Below are 18,958 nucleotides of genomic sequence, written 5' to 3' on the forward strand. Positions count from 1 at the left end.
AATGGCAGTATTTCATCTTGTTTCATGGATGAGTGCTATTCCATAGTATATACATATCATGTCTTTTTATTCAATCATCTATGCGGGACACATCAGTTGTTTCCATGTCTTGGCCACCATGAATAATACTACAATGAACATAGGTGATGCATATATCTTTGTAAATAAGTGTTTTCAAAATTTTCAGGTAGATACCCAGAAAAGGGGTTGCTGGGTCATATGGTAACTCTATTTTTAATTTTTTGAGGAACCTTCATACTGTTTTTCATAGTGGCTAGACTAGTTTATATTCCCACCAGCAGTGAATGAGGGTTTTTTTTTCCTTTCCACAGCCTCTCCAACATTTATTAGCCATTTATCTTGTATTAGCCATTCTAATAGGTATGAAGTGGTATATTATTGCAGTTTTGATTTGCATTTCCCTGATAGCTGGTGAAGTTGAGTATCTTTTCATATACGTTGACTATTTGTATGTCTTCCTAGGAGAAGTGTCTATTCAGATATTTTGCCTATTTTTAAATGTTTATAAAGTAAAATATTTTAATCAAAATGGCTGATTGGAAAAACATTTTTAAAATATAAAATCTTACTGGTGACTTAATTAAATATTCCCTTTCAATAAACAGGGCTTTTTAAAATCTTTGTGGCATTAATTTTATTTGTTTTCATTTACTAACTTTTGTTTGTTTTCTAGGTCTTCCCTTCTTCGTTCTGAAATGGTACACTTTTTTATATTGTAGGTGCAAATGTCTCTTTTACCTCTGAGCCCTCTCCGGAGCTAGGTCTAGACCTTAGGCCCCTTCTTTGCTGGGCTTGCATTGCTCAGTTTTAGCAAGAACCTAATTAAGTCAACTTAGTGAAAATCTCCTCACCCTTGCTTGCCTTCAACAAGAATCTGCTTAAGAGGTTTGACAAAAATCTCCCTACCCATGAGGTGTCTTAGTAATTTCCCATCCCCTGACTCCCTATTCTGTTTTGGCTATAAATCCTCACTTGTCTTGCTATATTCAGAGTTGAGTCCTACCTCTCTCCCCTAATGTGATAGTTTTGATTCCTGCCTCAATAGCCCTGAATAAAGTTCTTACCATTTTAACAAGTATAAGAATTTTATTTCTTTAACATAGGCCACTCTTATTTGTCTTCCAAGTCTCTTATACTGTCACTCATATTTGCCATCAATTTACTTATCAACTTAATGTATGAAACATTCCACTTGGTATTCTATGATTTAAGTATTGATCCTATTTAGTTTCAAATGTAAAGATTATGTTTTTATAATAGCATATTTATAGTTCAGAAAGTTTTTTTTTTTATTCGACTCATGATGTCTCCAGGAAATTAGTCAGTTTTGTTAAATTTCCTTTTGGCTCTTGATAGGTTTTAATTTAAACAAGAGAGAATTTTTTAGGATGTTAAGTTTATTTTTAAATAATTATAACTTTTTTTCTATATTCATGGTGGTCAATTCCCTCAGTACTGGCATCTAAAAGAATATTGGTTTACTTTGGGTAGCAGGAAAACAGAATCCAGTTGAGAGTTCTATATTTCTGCACTTGTAAGTCAGGGTCAAAAACTTAACCAATAATTACATTTCTGCTGAGTTGCCAAAATATCTGGAGCAAGGAGGTTGGGCGGGGGTTGGAGGAGTCTCTACTCCCAGATCCCTCCAACTAGAGAAGCAATTTTCTACATTTTGTAATGACTGAGAAGCATTCACCCTGCAGCTGCAAGCACCTTGACATTTTTGAATATCTGAAAAATGTGGAAGCCCTGCTAAGGTTCACTGTCAATAAACAATAGGTGGACCATTGCTCATTTTAAATGAGAAAATACATGTAACTCTATTAGAACTATGCCTAGAACAAATGCTAACTATTGTTTTTTTTATTAAGAGGATCCACAGACTCTTATCAGACAGACTTCATCTGGGAATTAAATAATCATGTCTTCAACACACTGATTAGAAGTTCATTTCATCCAGATTTCCGAATTTACATTTTGAAGACTGCCCTCCAGGCAGAACCCCCATGTTCTTTATTGGTATTTTATTCTAGACTAGCATTTCTTAAGAAAAGGCCAGGTAAAAATTCTATCCCACCTTCTTCCTAGAGTTGTTCTTCTTTTTTATTACCCTTTAAAATTTTTTAACTCAATATTCCATACATATGGAAAAATGTGCACATTGTAAGCTTCTATTCTGAATTCTTATAAAGTTAAGACTCTTGCACAATTACTACTGAAAACAAAAACTATAATATTACCATCAAAACACAGGTCTCCCTCAACTACCCTAATCATTACACCTCCCAAAATATTACTAAAATATTACTATTATTCTCATCTATATGCCCAAAGATTGTATGGTTTTTATTTTAACTTTATATTATTGAAGCCATTAAGTATTTTTGTATCTGAATTTTTGTTGTTAACATTATGCTGGTGAAATTCTTTATTCACATTGTTCTGTGTATTTATGCATCATTTTTATTTCTACACAATATTACTTTTTTAAACAATATGTGACAATATATCTGTCCAAATTTTATTCATTGTTAGCTACTACAGATTATATTGCTATAAAAACACCGTTCTTCTTTTTTGGTGCAAATATATACTTAATTCTGTGGTTATATCTCTAAAAGGGATTTGCTTGGTAATAGAGCATGCATGTGTTCAATTTTAGTAGATGTCATCAGTTTGGCAAAGTACCAGTTTCACCTCCCTTGCCCCTTAGCAATATGCAAGGACTACCATTGCTTCACAATTTTGCCAATCCTCTTTAAGTTTAATTTTTAAAAATTCATTGTTCAAAGTATTACATATGTCTCATTTTTCCCCTATTGATCTCCCCTCCACCCCAACACTCCCGCCTCCCAGGACAAGCCCCCACTGCCCCAGTGTCCCTGTCCATTGGTTATGCTAATATGCATGCATACAAGTCCTTCAATGGATCCCTAATTCCCCCTCCCCTCCCTTGCCTTCTCTCTGAGGTTGGATGGTCTGTTCAGTGTTTCTCTGACTCTGGGTCTATTTTTGTTCATCATCTCATGTTGTTCATTATATCCCACATATGAGTGAGAACATGTGATACTTATCTCTCTCCAACTGACTTATTTCGCTTAGCATAATGCTCTCCAGTTCCATCCATGCTGTTGCAAATGGTAAAAGCTTCTTCTTTTTTTATAGAAGCATAGTGTTCCATTGTGTAGATGTACCACAGTTTTCTAATCCACTCATTTGCTGATGGGCACTTAGGCTATTTCCAAATCGTAGCTATTGTAAATTGTGCTACTCTGAACATAGGGGAGCATATGTCCTTTCTAATTGGTGTTACTGGATTCTTAGAATATATTCCCAGAAGTGGGATTATTGGGTCAAATGGGAGTTCCATTTTTAATTTTTTGGGGAATCTCCATACTGTTTTCCACAGTAGATGCACCCATCTGCATTCCCACCAGTAGTGCAAGAGGGTTCCTTTTTCTCATATCCCAGCCAACAATTGTCCTTTGTTGATTTATTGATGTAGCCATTCTGACAGATGTGAGTAGGTACCTCATTGTTGTTTTGATTTGCATCTCTCTGGTGGCTTTGCATCTCATTGGTGACTTTGAGCTTGTTTTCATATGTCTCTCATTCTTTTGTATGTCCTCTTTCAAAAAGTGTCTATTTAGGTCCTTTGCCCATTTTTTGATTGGATTGTTTATCTTCCTTTTGTTAAGTTGTAAGAGTTCCCTGTAAATTTTGGAGATTAAACCCTTATCTGAGATAGCATTGGCAAATATGTTCTCTCATGCAGTGGGCTTTCTTGTTGTTTTGTTGATGGTTTCTTTTGCTGTGCAGAAGCTTTTTATTTTTTATGTAGTCCCATTTGCTTATTTTCTCCTTAGTTTTCATTACCCTAGGATCTATATCAGTAAAGATATTGCAAGGACATATGTCTAATATTTTGCTGCCTATGGAGTTTTCTAAGATTTTTATGGTTTCCAGTTATACATTTAAGTCCTTTAACCATTTTGAGTTTATTTTTGTGTATGGTGTAAGTTGGTGATCTAATTTCATTATTTTTTTTTTTTTTTGGTGTGTGTAACTGACCAATTTTCCAAGCACCATTTGTTAAAGAGAGTGTCTAGACTTCATTGTATGTCCTTGCCTCCTTTGTCAAATATTAATTGAGCATAATGGCTTGGGTTTATTTCTGGATTCTCTGTTCTGTTCCATTGGTCTATATGTCTTCTCTTGTGCCAGTACCAAGCTATTTTGAGAACAGTGGCTTTGTAATACAGCTTGATATCTGGTATTGTGATCCCTCCAAATTTGTTCTTCTTTCTCAGGATTGCTGCAGCTATTTGGGGTCTTTTTTATTCCATATGAATTTTTGGAAAGTTTGTTCTAGGTCTGTGAAATATTCCATTGGTATTTTAATGGGGATTGCATTGAAGCTATCAATTGCTTTTGGTAGTATGGACATTTTAATGACGTCGATTTTACCAATTCATGAATATGGTATGTTCTTCCATCTGTTTATGTTTTCCTCTCTATCTCTTTTTTTCAATGTCCTGTTGTTTTCCAAGTTCAGGTCTTCTACCTCCTTAGTTAAGTTTATTCCTAGGTATCTTAATTTTTCTTTTTGTGTAATGGTAAATGGGATTTTGTTTTTGTTTGTTTTTCATTGCTCTTTCTGTGAGTTCATTATTGATGTATAAAAAAGCCATAGATTTCTGCGTGTTAATTTTGTATCTTGCTACATTAGCAACTTCATTGATTAAGTCTAGTAGTTTTTTTATGAAGTCTTTAGGGTTTTCTATATACAATATCATGTCATCTGTGAATAGTGACAATTTTACCTCTTCTTTTACAATTTGAATGCCTTTTATTTCTTTTTGTCTGATCGCTATGGATAGCAATTCCGGTTCTATGTCTAACAGGAGTGGTGAGAGTGGGCATCCCTGTCTTGTTCCTGTTCTTAGGGGAAATGGTGTTAGTTTTTGCCCATTGAGTATGATGTTGACTGTAGGTTTGTCATATAAGGCTTTCATTATGTTGATGTATAATCTCTCTATTCCTACTTTGCTGGGAGTTTTTATCAAGAAAGGGTATTGGATTTTGTCAAATGCTTTTTCTGCGTCAATTGATATGATTGTGTGACTTTTGTCTCTCAATTTGTTTATGTGATATTATGTGACATCATATTTATTGATTTGTGAATATTGTACCATCCTTGCATCCCCAGAATAAATCCCACGTGATCATGATGTATGATCTTTTTAATGTATTGTTGGATCTGATTTGCTAGAATTTTGTGGAGGATTTTAGAATCTATGTTCATCAGGGATATTGGCCTGTAGTTCCCTTTCTTTGTGGTGACTGTATCTGTTTTTGGAATTAGGGTAATGCTAGCTTCATATAAAGTGCTTGAAAGTTTGCCTTCCTCTTGAATTTTTTGGAACAGTCTGAGGAGGATATGTTTTAGTTCTTCTTTGAATGCTTGGTAGAACTCCCCTGTAAAGCTGTCTAGACCAGGGCTTTTGTTTGCTGGAAGATTTTTGATTACTGCTTCAATTTTATTGATAGTTATTGGCCTATTCAGGTTTTTTTTATTCTTCCTGATTAAGTTTTAAAAGATTGCATTTTCTAAGAATATGTCTATTTCGTCTAGGTTGTCCAGTTTGTTGGAGTAGAGTTGTTCATAGCATTTTTTTTTAACAATCCTTTGTATTTCTGTGAGGTTTGTTGTTACTTTCATTTATGATTTTGTTTACTTAGGTCCTCTGTTTTTCTTTCTTGCTGAGCCTGGCTAGAGGTTCATCAATCTTCTTTATCCTTACAAAAAACCAGCTCTTGGTTTTATTAATCTTTTGTATTGATTTTTTGGTCTCCATGTCATTCATTTCTGCTCTGATCTTTATTATTTCCTTCCTTCTGCTCACTCTGGATTTTTCTTGTTGCTCTCTTTCTAATTCTTTAAATTTTAGGGTTAGATATTTTATTACCATTTTTTCTTGTTTTTTGAGGTAGGCCTGTAGAGCTATGAACTTACCTCTCAGGACTGCTTTCACTGTGTCCCATAGGTTTTGGATTGTTGTGTTTTCATTGTCATTTGTTGCCATGATGCTTTTTATTTTTACTTTGATCCCTTTGGTAACCCAATCATTGTTTAATAGCATGCTATTTAGCTTCCAATTGTTTGTTTTTTTTGTAATTGTTTTTATTGTAGTTGATTTCTAATTTTATGCCACTGTGATCTGAGAAGATGCTTGATATGATTTCTATCTTCTTGAATTTGAAGAGATTTTGCCTGTGTCCCAATATGTGGTCTATCTTTGAAAATGACCCATGTGCACTTGAGAAGAATGTATATTCTGTAGCTTTGGGGTGAAATTTTCAAAGATATCAATTAATTCCTGTGGCAAGTTGTCACAGCCATGGCATACTCAGCCCCAGGGTGCCTTATATGCCTTGCCAGCTCAACCAGGTTCAGTGACCCTGAGACGAGGCGGTGAAGGATGGAGAAAAGACAGATAAGAGAAAAAGCTGGGTTTAGGTAGGACGCTGTGTCTTTATTTTGTAGCCAGATACCACGAGGCAATGTAAGGGTGTGGTCAAGATGTTTACAACATTCTGGTTGGTTTCAATCCTACTCAGTTACATACACCTGAATTCTATCAAGCACACATCACTCAAATGCATGGGGCCATGTGTTCGGACCATAGGCTCAAGCTTACAACTATAGCTGTTGGCTATAATTGTTCTGGGAGGGCTCTGCCCTCCAAGCTGGGACTTGCATGTGACAATGAAAGGACTGTGCCCTCTCATTAGTCTGAGGCTTAAAAACCTGTCCAAACACTGTAGCTGCTCTCCACAAATTCCATCTGATCTAGTGAGTCATTTAGGATTGATGTTTCTTTGATGATTTCTTGTTTAGAGGATTTATCCAGTTGTGTCAATGGAGTAGTAAAGTCCCCTACTATGACTATATTGCTGTCAATCTTTCCCTGGATATCTTCCAGAAGTTTTTTGATGCATTGGGGTGCTCCTATATTGAGTGCATATATGTTTACCAGAGTTATATGCTCTCATTGTATCGATTCCTTTAGTATCATGAAGTGGCCTGCCTAATCTCTTGTTGTAGCATTCATTTTGTGGTCTATTTTGTCAGATATAAGTAATGCCACCCCAGCTTTTTTTTCATTTCATTCACCTGAAATTTTTTTTTCCATCCCTTCACTATAAGTCTGAGTGAGTCCTTGTTCTGAGGTGGTTCTCTTGTAGATAGCAGATATATGGGCCATGCTTTTTTATTTTTTTTAATTCATTCAGCTACCCTGTGTCTTTTTTTTTTTTTTTTTAATATATTTTATTGATTTTTTACAGAGAGGAAGGGAGAGAGATAGAGAGTTAGAAACATCGATGAGAGAGAAACATCGATCAGCTGCCTCCTGCACATCTCCTACTGGGGATGTGCCCGCAACCCAGATACATGCCCTTGACCGGAATCGAACCTGGGACCTTTCAGTCCACAGGCCAACGCTCTATCCACTGAGCCAAACCGGTTTCGGCCTGTGTCTTTTGATTGGAGCATGTAATCCATTTACATTTAAAGTTATTATTGATCGGTACTTCTTTGTCACCATTTTTATTCTTTATGCCTGTGTTCCTTCTTCTCTTCCTATTTCTTCTTTTTATAGCAGACCTTTTAGCATTTATTACATTGGTGGCTTTGTGGTAATAAACTCTCCTAGCCCTTTTTTGTTTGTGAAGCTCCTTTTTCACCTTCAATTTTAAATGATAGCCTTACTGGGTATAGTATTCTTTGATTCAGTCCCTTGATTTGCATCATTTTGTATATTTCATTCCATTCCCTTCTCTCTTGATGTTTCTGTTGAGAAATCAGTTGATAGTCTAATGGGAGATCCCCTATAGGTAAGTTTCTGTCTCTCTCTGGCAGCCTTTAAGATTCTTACTTTGCTGTTTGTGTTTTTGCCAATTTAATTATGATATGTCTTGGTGTTAGTCTTTTGGGTTTTATCTTCTTTGGGACTCTGTGTGCTTTTTGAACATGTGTGATTTTTTTCTTCCCAATATCAGGGAAGTTTTCTGTTATTATTTCTTCAAACAGGTTTTCTATTCCCTTGCTCAGTTTCCTCTCCTTCTGGCACCCCTACTATGCAGATTTTGTTTTGTTTTGTGTTGTCCCAAACTCCCTTAGGCTCTCCTCCTGCTTTTTAAGTTTTGGGGTTTTTGTGTGTGTTTTTTTCCAGTTGCTGCTCTGCTTGGGTGTTTTTTCCTACCTTGTCTTCTAGCTTGCTGATGTGGTCCTCAGCTTCTTGTAGTCTACTGTTGATATGTTCCATTGTGTTCTTTACTGCAGCTATGTCAGTGTTCATTTCCTCCTGGTTTTTCTTCATTTCCTCTTGATTCTTACACATGTTGTTGAATTTATGTTCCATCCTTTTCAGTGTCCTTATGACCATTACTCTGAATTTTTTCTCTGACAAATTGCTTGCCTCCAATTTTGTTTACTTCCTTTTCTGGTGATTCCTCCTTTTCTTTCATATGGGGGTTGTTTCTTTGTCTCCCCATTTTTGTTGCTCTCAGAGTGTCTGGTTCTGTGGCTCACTCTCTTCCACAATGAGCAGAAGTAACAAAATACAACATTACAAGATACAACACATAGAAAACAAAACACGAATGTATTCATGACACTGATAGCCCCAATAAAAGTGACCACCAGAGAAAAGAGAAATAGGGGAGAGAAAAGACACAAAAATGATATGGAGGAAAGGAACAAAGGTAAGAGGGAAAAGAAAAAGAAGAAAAAATATGGGGAAAAATATACATATATGGGGGGAAAATCCACAAAACAAACAAAATATGCAACAAACACCCAAAAAAAGGGTGGGGGGGGATTGAATCTGAAGAGGCAGAGCTTATTTCTAGAAAGTAAGGTAAAGAAATTGAATGAATGGGGGAATGGCCACAGTTCAGTATAGAGGAGGTAGAAAGAGAACGAATGGGTAAGAAGAAAAGCAAAAAGCAAAATAATCAATAAAAAATTTTCCCTTTCTTTAGTCTATCTATCTATCCATTCATCTATATTTGGAAAAGAAGAATAGAGAGAAAATAGGCTTGAGTTTGGTGAGTGAAACTAATTAAGTAGTTAGGAGAAGAGAACAAGCAAGGAGAGGAAAAACAAAAGCATTTAAATATTGGTTAGTGAAGAAAGAGAAAAGAGAAGGGTGCATGGACTTGGAGCAGGAGATAGGAAATTTAGATATATGAGTAAGCCAACAGAGACTACTATACTAGTAACATGTCAATACAGCAGATAAAGCAGATAAATTTTTAAGAAGGGGTAAAAAAAAAAAAAAAAAAAAAAAAAGGAGAGAGAAAAATTAAAGCAGTAACAGGAGAAGAGAAACAGGATGAAAAAGGGAGAAGTGAGGAAGAGAGGATTGGCAAAAAAAAAGAGATAAAAGAAAATAATGATAAAAATAGAATAAAGAACACTAATCCAATAAAATTAAAGGTTAAAGAATAATAAAATAAAATGAAGAAAAAAATGTTTTGCCTTTTCTTTCTTAAGTAAAATAAAAAATAAAAAAGTGAAGTAGTGAAGTGTCTTTCACTTCAGTTGAGTTTTAATGTCCCATGTGGTTGGTTTAAGACCACTCTCTACTGTTCTGTCTGCCACTTCCCAGTTTCCTGTTAGGAAGTTAGCACTGTGTTGAAGTTCCCAGTGATCCACCGCTCCTCTGGGTCTGCATCTGCTGCCTTGGTTGTAGGAAGGCTGCCTGTTTGTTTGTCTGCCTGCTTTCAGTCATATTTACACAAGCATCTATTTCTGACATGGGCTCTAGATGGTGGTGTTGCTATATCAGTTTCTGGGACCAAATGGCCCCTCAACCCAGTGCCTGAGGGCTACCTGTGGGTATTCAGATTCCTTGTTTCCCTGCAGAGCTTGAGTCTGGGTGTGGCTGTGCTGCTAGGAAGGACTGGATCTTCAGGATAAAAATGGCTCTTTAGGGTTGCAGGTACCGAATTGTTCCAGAGTTGGATTACTCCCCGACCTCCACAAAACCACCTCCACCTGCACTGCAGCCTTGGTGAGTGTTTGTAATGGAAAGAGTCTGTGTACTGGGTTTAGCAAGTAAAAGCAAAGAAAATATAAAGGCAGAGCAACCGCGCCACTGCGTGTTTCTCTCCCCCTGATACCACATGGCTCTAAGCGTTCCTCAGGCTGCCTTTCAGGGCGAAGCCTCCCAGAGCTGTGGACTTAGATCTAGATTCCCCAGCTTCCAGCAGCTCTGTGGGCCCTCCTCCAAAGGCAAGTGCTACGTGTGTCCCCACTGGACATGGACTTGGTGCAGCGCAGTTTCCTTCTGACCCTCTCCTCCTGGTAGTTGGGCATCTCTCTCTCTCCAGCCCATATCCCCGATCCTACTGTTCTCCAGGCATCCTCTGTCCTTTCCAGTCATGGATTGCCTGACCAGTTGTGTTTAATTTGCTAATTCCAGGTGGATGTTATTTGAATTAGCTGTTTATTTTATCTGCTCCATGAGAAGGTGCAGGACACATCTGCCTATTTGGCCGCCATTTTGTCTCCCCCACCCCCCCACCCAGACAAACTTTTTAGGAGCCCATGGCAGGGGAGGCTGGAGTCTCAAAGTTCATGGGTTCGCAGCAGAGGCAGCGTCCCTGGCTGGTGTGACTGTAGGGTCCCGGGTGGTGTCCAAGGGCTCCCTGGGTGGAGATGAGGCTGGATTGCCAGTCACAGCAGTTCTCCCCTTCAAGATGTTGTGGCCTCTGTGGCAGAACCAGCCACCCCAGCAGAGATTGCAGCGATAGCAGAGGCTACCTGGCTAGGGGAACCTGGTCTGCCTGCTTCCAAAAGTTCTGTGTAATATAGCTGCACACATGCCCCACTTGTCCACGCACCCCCCTTTCACTTGTTCCCTCACTCACAAAGCTGATTCAAAATGATCATTCTAAATTTCCTCTTTATTTCTTAAAAGCAGGAGATGCCCTAGCCGGTTTGGATCTGTAGATAGAGCATCGACCTGAGGACTGAAGGGTCCCGGTTTCAATGCCAGGCAAGGGCACATGCCTGGGTTGCAGGCTTGATCCCCATTAGGGGGTGTGAAGAAAGCAACCAATCAATGATTCCCTCTCATCACTGATGTTTCTATCTCTTTCTCCCTGCTTCTCTGAAATCAGTAAAAATATCCTATATAATAAAAGTGTAATATGCAAATCGACCAAATAGCTGAACAGCAGAATGATCATCCGGATGACCATCCAGGACCATGCTATGACACCCACTGGTGCCAGGCCAACCGATGTGGGTACAATGTAATTGGTCAGGAGCCCGGCCATTGCCCCATGATTGCCCCGCAAAAGGAGGCCCGGGCCACCGGCCAGCAGGGCAATCAATTGGGGGGGCTCCACAATTGCCCCAAAAAGAGAAGCCCTGGCCATCGGCTGGAGGGCTGCGGTGGGTGAGCAGGGCCTCCCTCTGCAAGGGAAGCTCAGGTCCCAAGTGCTAGAGGGAAGCTGGTGCCGGCAGCTGGGGGAAGGAAGGCCTACGCTTGCACGTATTTCATTCATCGGGCCTCTAGTATTAAAATAAAAGCTTTTAAAAAAAAAGAAAAGAAAAAGCAGCAGATGAAATTCCCATGTGAAAAATGGCCTTTCTATAGCAGAAGAAAAATAACATTCTTATCACCAACTGAGAAGTTGAATGGAGAGAATTCTGTACAAACAAACCTTGTTAAAATAATTCTCATTTTATTTTCTCTCACATAGTTTAGTTACTTTTTCACAATTGCTCCTCTTTATTAAACCTGTTATAAAAGCATGTAGGTTTTGTCACTCTTTAGAGTCCTTATTCTTTATGAAAGTTCCAGTGTCACATAAAACTTCCATTAAATAAATGTTATGCATTTTCTTCTGTTTATCTCTCTCACATTCAATTTAATAATCAGGCCCAGGCAAAAAATCCTAAGAGTGTAGAAGTAAAATTTTTCTACCCTATATTGTTTTAATATTTAGTGTTTCTCAAATCGCTACAGAAGTTGAGCCAATTTTTTAACAATCAATTGCATGTTTTGTTTGTTTGTTTTTTGGCTATTTGAGTTGAACTCTTTCTCGTTAATTTCGTAAGTTATTTATATTATTAATATGTAAGGAAAAGTGAGGCCTCAATAAGATTCTAAAATTATGCCAAACATCATTGTCTGTCAAGGGAGTACTGTGCTATTCATGTGTAAGTTCAGGGGGCTTCTCCAAGGAAGAATTTAAGAGGGTTCCAGCAAAAAGAGTATATTCCCAAATGAGGCAAAATTCTAAATGCAAGTTCCTGCTCACAAGGTGAGCTGTAAACTATTGGTAATTGGATTTGACATGTTCAATTTTCATATCACAGATATGGAAATCTGGTTTCAGATAAGTCTGACATGAGTTGCATAAGAGCCAGCAGGCCTAAGATTCCTTAGGGAGGCATACATTGCTGAAGCTTACCAGAGTTTTGATCAATATATTCTGGATGCAAGAACTTTGCCAGTTATATATTTTGTTACTACATCAACATTCTGATTTCCCTTATTACACCATTAAAGATATTTTATTTATTTTAATTAACAAAACTCTTTAACTTTGATGTAGCACAAATTTTCAGCCTTTCCCTCCAATGATTAGAGCATTTGGGGAGGTTTTTTTTTTTTGTTTTTGTGTTTGTTTGTTTGTGGGTTGTGTGTGTGTGTGTATGTGTATGTGTGTGTGCTGATTAAGAAATTCTTTTTTAACTCAAAGTCAGGAGAATTTTCTATGTTTTATTTTTTCATTTGGATTGTCAGTCTCCTAGAATTGAATTTATGTAAGGGTGAGACAGGATAATGTTACACTTTGTCCATTTGGACTACTGGACCTGGAGCCTTTTATTGAAAAGAATGAAATTCCTCAGTGTTCTGCAATGCCACATTGGTTAAAAATCAAGTATTGTCTCATTTGTTGGTTCTTTTCTGAAAATTTTAGCTTATATTTTATCTTTGTCATTGTTTCGAAATCAAACACTTTCCAAACTATACCTTTAGAATTCTTTAAAATATGCTAATGTAAATGCTTAAGTATTAGCAGACTTTGTATAAAACTAGATATGTGTTAAAGAGCGTTAAAATCTCTAAATTCGCAAAATGTGTTCCAATTCCAAAGCACTTGAACAGACATCATTTTGTTACAAGAGCTTCCTGGTATAGACTGGCTTGCATCTCTACCCATTCTTCACAGCAATTACCATGCTCTGACGACTGGTAGTTAATCAGCAGGATTTCCTCTAATTCTTATCTGATTTCATTAATTGTAAATCAGGAACATTATCTCCTAAAAGAAGGAGCTAATTCTTGACAGAAAAATATAACCAAATTTTAAAAAATACATAAAGAGCTTTTAAGAAATTTCTATTATAGTATTATCTTAAATGTTCTGAGTAAGCTAAAATAATTATAAATTTGTTTAGCATTTGTGTAATTGTGATTTTGTTGGGTTTTTTTGTTTTGTTTTTTAATTTATTTTTGTGCATAAATGTCTTCATCATTACACAATTGTTCCCATATCCCACATGATGTTACGCTTCTCTAATTGGGGATTATGTTGGGAATTTAAGTATATAAACACATGGCTTTCTGAAATGAGAAATATATATATTCAAATCTCAGTTTAATCAGTAGATATGTAACATTGAGGAAACTGAAACTACATTCATATCATGGAACCAAAATACCATGGCTATCTCTGAATTCCCAGAAACAAAAATGCGTTTTTCTTCTGGTGAAAGCTTAAAAATATGTTTATTAAAAATTGAGTTGTTATGAAACTGTCATTAAGAGCAGTGAGATAGCTTTTATTAAATTCCTTTAGGGAGCATTAAAGTTTTTACCTTTTCAAGAGGAGACTTCAGCAAAACTCAGAGAACTTTTCAAGAATGCCATTAAATCTCAGAGATGCACTCTCATGCACAACCTGAAGTGAACTTTAATCTCATGAATTTATTCTTTAGGTATTTGGAATGATCTTATTTGTGTTAAATTCATTAATTTATAGACAGATATTTGCAATCATCCTGTTGATAAATAGGTTAATCAGCACTTAACATAAGGGCAACATTCTCATCCCTCTGCTCAGAGGATGTAAGATTCTCCCAGGAGTGCTCAAACTAAGGCCCGCGGGCCACATGAGGCCTGCCGAAAACATTTATCCGGCCCGCTGGGTGTTTTTGCCACCGCTGTGTGCATAGGAATTTGTTCATAGTTTTTTTTTTAAACTATAGTCCAACCCTCCAACGGTCTGAGGGACAGTGAACTGGCCCCCTGTTTAAAAAGTTTGAGGACCCCTGGGACCCTTGGAATGCAAGGCTGATGGTGCTGTTACCCTAATGACAAGCTGTATTCTAAGTTCTTGTCCCATGAAATCTGGAGAATCAAATTAGCGGACTAAAAGATTTTAAGCAAAAGTGTGGAAATTTATTGCAAGTGTATTTAAATTCCCGCATGGGGAGGGATTCGCAAATGGGTAACCAGTGAGTCTCTAAGTATTTATAAATGCTGGCAGCTTCTTCGTCTGTACATGCTACTTTCTAATTGGACCCTTCCTTATTTCATGTCCCCTTGTGTTTCTTTTTGTGTGTGTTTTTCCCCCCAATTGGCAGACTTCCTCCCTTCCCTGCTTAGTATCAGTTTCAAAATTTCAAAGCTCACATGGCACTCCCCCTTCTGTTATAACAGTCTGCTGTCTTCTGTGCTTGAAAATAAACATTCTAGCAGTTTGGAGCTGGCTCTGCCCATCAGGAATACATTCCTTCCCATGGACCCCACCTAACTGCCTCTCTTATCTCTAAATCCTCTCAGTACTTCGGTTTTAACTCCTTTTCTGGACTATGTGTGCACGTGGCTTCATCTCTCCAATCCCAAGAGTGCTGAAGGAGCAAGGTTAAGTAAGGCTCAGAATAGAGCAGGTTTACCGCGGGTGCAGCAAATCCTCTTCTCAGACCAGGCACAGACATTTGCAGATGTCGCTCAAACTCCATTCTTTTCCTTTCTAAGATGTATACATTTTTCACTAATGTTCATGGTTCTTCCCTGAGAATGTGGGGCAGAGAAAAATTTCCCTCCTTGCCTTATTTGCTTTCAAGAATCAGAGGAAGAGAGAGGTACTAAGTATGTTTCGCTCAACTATTTTATACCACTTGGGAAGATCAGTTTAATAAATAAAAACTGTTCTGTCTAGGTCATCTTGAACAACATAACATTATTTTTCATTCATGACACATATTCAGCCAAAGAAGAATACTTTTTGTAAGAATGCTAAACATTTAAAATGACATTTGCACTTCTCTTACAAAAAACAAACGAACAAACAAAACTGTGAAAGGAAACTTGCCATGTGCAACTGAAATAAGCCTTGATCTTTTCCTTCCCAAAATACAAATTTAGATAATCACAAATAAACCTTAAAAATATTTTACTCTCAAAGTTCCTTAAAAACATAATTTCTATGAGCATCTTTGAGCTACTTCTATGTGTCAGCATAAATATCTCCACGTAGCATTCAGACATTTTGTTTTATTTCTAACTTTGTACATCATATTTGAATATAAAGAACCAAAATATATGCCCAAATAACAAAATATATATAATTTTTTTCACTTATTAGCCTGATTAACTTTGACTAGGGATATCGTCCCAATGCAGAAGACTATAGTTCTTAAATAAACATGATAAATTTGAGTTTAACATGACCATGAAATTGTTGCTACCAAATTCTAGTGCCCCGGGCTTATTTTCTCATCATTCCTTTGATCCTTCTTGTGAGATTCTTCTTGTGTAGAATTATGGCAAATGGTTCAGAGAGAGTCAAATAGATGTCAAGATTATAGTTTCCTGCTCACTGTTCTTAAAAGGAATATATATTTTGCAATGTAAGATCATAGTTATAGTTAGGAAAACTTGGGCGTAACTTTTAATTTTTATACTTGTGTAATACAGTTAAGTAATATGATTACTTTTGAGAGTAAATTTCACCATGACTTTAATAGAAACTGTACTGATCAGGATCCAGTGAGTTTGTGAGGATGCCTTATATCATACTGAGGAGTTTGTCTGATATTCTTAATTTAGAGAAACTTATCAGGAATAGCTGTTGGAATTTGTACAATACTTTTCCTGAATTGATAGAGAAGATTACATATTTTTACTTTTTAAAATCTATTAATGAGGTGAGTTATATTCATTAGTTTCAAAATGTTAAATCAACTTTACATTCTTGCAACAAACCCCATTTACTTGTTGAATGTTTTCCATTCGTGCATTATTTAATTAAATTTTGTAAAATTTGTTAAGAATCTTTGCAACTATGCTCATGAGGTCTATCATTTTGTAATTTTATTTTCCTAAAGTTACTTTTTAATTAGGTTGCATAACCCATTTACATTTAATGTATATATTAACGTATTTTGTTTTAAGTATGACATTTCAAAAATTGTTTTTCTGTTTGTCCAATTTTTTTATTTTTTATTTTTATTTCCATCTTAAGGATTGAGCACATTTTATTATTTTACTTCAAATCTGTATTGGTTTCTTATGTAAAGCTCTTTGCTGTGTTCTATATTGATTGCTAGAAGGTTTATATAATACATCTGGATCTTACCCATATATTTTCAAGAGATAGTATAGTCTTCACATGTAGTATATCTTACATATTTTCTCTCTACTTGTTCTATCAACAGGCAGGGATTTAATTTCATGGCTATAATTGTGGATTTATCTATTTTTATTTTCATTTCGATCAAGTATTGCTTCATGTATTTTGAAGCACTAGTTTTAGGTGCATAAACACTTGGGATTGTTACATATTCTTGATAATTGATACCTTTATTACTATTAAATTACCCTCTTTTCCCTGTTACTATTCTTTGTTTTGAACTCTACTTTGTCTTGATATCAATTCAGTTAATCTGCTTTAATTTGGTTAGTACTGTCATGGTCAATCTTTTTTCATTCTTTAAATTATAATGTATTTGTGTTTTTATATTAAAATTCAGTTTCTTATAGACATTACAGAGTTGGGTTTTGTTTTTCTATATATTTTGAAAATCTCTGACTTTTAATAGGATTGTTTAGCAATATTCACATTATATAATACTTAAGTTATGAAATAATAAAACTTTTCTGATTTTGAATAAAATACAGTACTTCATTTTAAGATTTACTTTTATTTCTTTTCACTTTTTGCTACATTACTTTCTAAAATCAGGGTAAGTCAAATGCTATTTACATCTTCAAACACATCTTTGAAGGACTTAAGAAAACACACAATAGATACTAACTAAAAAATACCAAAACATATGGCAATAAACTTCATTACCTTCCCAAGGTAGAATACTGCCAAAGTATACACATTACTATTTATAATTTTTTGTTTTAAAAATGTATCTGATATTTTGAACAAATTTTGCCCATTTTTGATGGTGATTTATACATATACTAGAGGCCCGGTAAGTGAAATTCATGCGGGGAGGGGGGTGTCCCTCAGCCCAGCCTGCACCCTCTCCAATCTGGAACATCCCTCTCATAATCCAGGACTGCTGGCTCCTAACTGCTCTCCTGCCTGCCCGCCTGATTGCCTCCTAATCACTCCCCTGCCAGCCTGATTGATGCCTAACTGCTCCCCTGCTGGCCTGGTCGCCCCCAACTTCCCTCTTCTGCAGGCCTGGTTGCCCCCAACTGTCCTCCCCTGCAGGCCTGTCACTCCCAACTGCCCTCCCCTGCAGGCCTGGTCCCCCAAACCACTCTCCCCTGCTGGCCTGGTCCCCTCAACTGCCCTTCCTGCATCACTGGTCCCTCCCAACTACCCTCCCCTGTTGGGTTGATCGCCCACAACTGCCCTCCCCTGCTGGCCATCTTGTTGTGGCCATCTTGTGTCCACATGGGAGCAGCCGTCTTGTGTATTTGAATGATGGTCAATTTGGATATGTATATATGGTATTATTAGTAGTAGCATTGAACATTAAAATGATTGAATTATATCTTTTTAAAATATGTTTCTTACCTATCTACATCAATATAAATTAACATAGTATTAAGTTCAAAATGTTATTTAAGATATTTGGCATGTGTTTCATAAAGTCAGCTTTCTGAATACATGCATTCTAGAAAGGAAATATTATATGTGCATTTGGCAAATCGGTAAAGACATGGAAAACTACAAATTCAAATTGTTAATTGCTAAAAACAAATTTAATTGATTATATTAGTTTCAGTAGTAGTATGATTTCCAACATTGATTTTAGCACACAGATTAGGTGCAACTTATATAACTTAAAAGAAAATGTAAAACTTCCAGAATGAGTTTTGAAATATAAAACTGTACAATATGCATTTCCTGTCATTGTCATATGACTTTAACATCCTAGCCATCTAGGACATATTTTTGTGAGGTTAAACATATAACATAAAAGGAGAAAAATAGAATTATCTGAGTTCATATGCTCTTATGTTACAATAAATTAAGCAGTGTCATTATTATTATTTTAAATTATTGATTGATTTTTTTTCAGAGAAAGAGAGATATGGGGGAGAGAGAAAAAGAGAGAGGGGGAGAGAGAGAAAGAGAGAGAGAGAGAGAGAGAGAGAGAGAGAGAGAGAGAGAGAGACATCAATTTGTTGTTTCACTTATTTATGCATTCATTGGTTGAATTTTGTATGTTCCCTGATCAGGGATCAAACCTGCCACCTTGGCATATTGGGACAATGCTCTAACCAACTGAGCTACCAGGCCAGGGCCTGTCCTTATTTTTTAGCATAACACATATCTTTGACATAAAATCAAATATTCCTTGTTGCTTGTTTTGAGATAAAAGTAGTCTCTTTATTCTCTTGGCTTGTTTTAGTATATATATCACAGTGATTTT

This window comes from Myotis myotis, unplaced genomic scaffold, assembly GCF_014108235.1.
Source record: "Myotis myotis isolate mMyoMyo1 unplaced genomic scaffold, mMyoMyo1.p scaffold_m19_p_1, whole genome shotgun sequence".
Classification (NCBI taxonomy): Eukaryota; Metazoa; Chordata; class Mammalia; order Chiroptera; family Vespertilionidae; genus Myotis; species Myotis myotis.